We start from the raw sequence: 205 nt of genomic DNA on the forward strand, positions 1-205 counted from the left end.
CTGTATGTCTTATTACCCTATTATATTTCTATATAGTTATTAAAGTGCTTATAAAGTGGTCTAAAACAAGCACTGATTGCTTTATTTATTGATTGTTTTTTGCTCTAAAGTCTTTAATGATATAAGAAAAGAAATCCTGGCAGCTACGTTATGAAAAGGGCTCTCTTTTAGCTGAGTTGAACTTAATTAAAGCCTTATTCTTATT

The sequence above is a fragment of the Pteropus alecto genome, unplaced genomic scaffold (assembly GCF_000325575.1).
Source record: "Pteropus alecto unplaced genomic scaffold, ASM32557v1 scaffold146, whole genome shotgun sequence".
In the NCBI taxonomy this organism is placed as follows: Eukaryota; Metazoa; Chordata; class Mammalia; order Chiroptera; family Pteropodidae; genus Pteropus; species Pteropus alecto.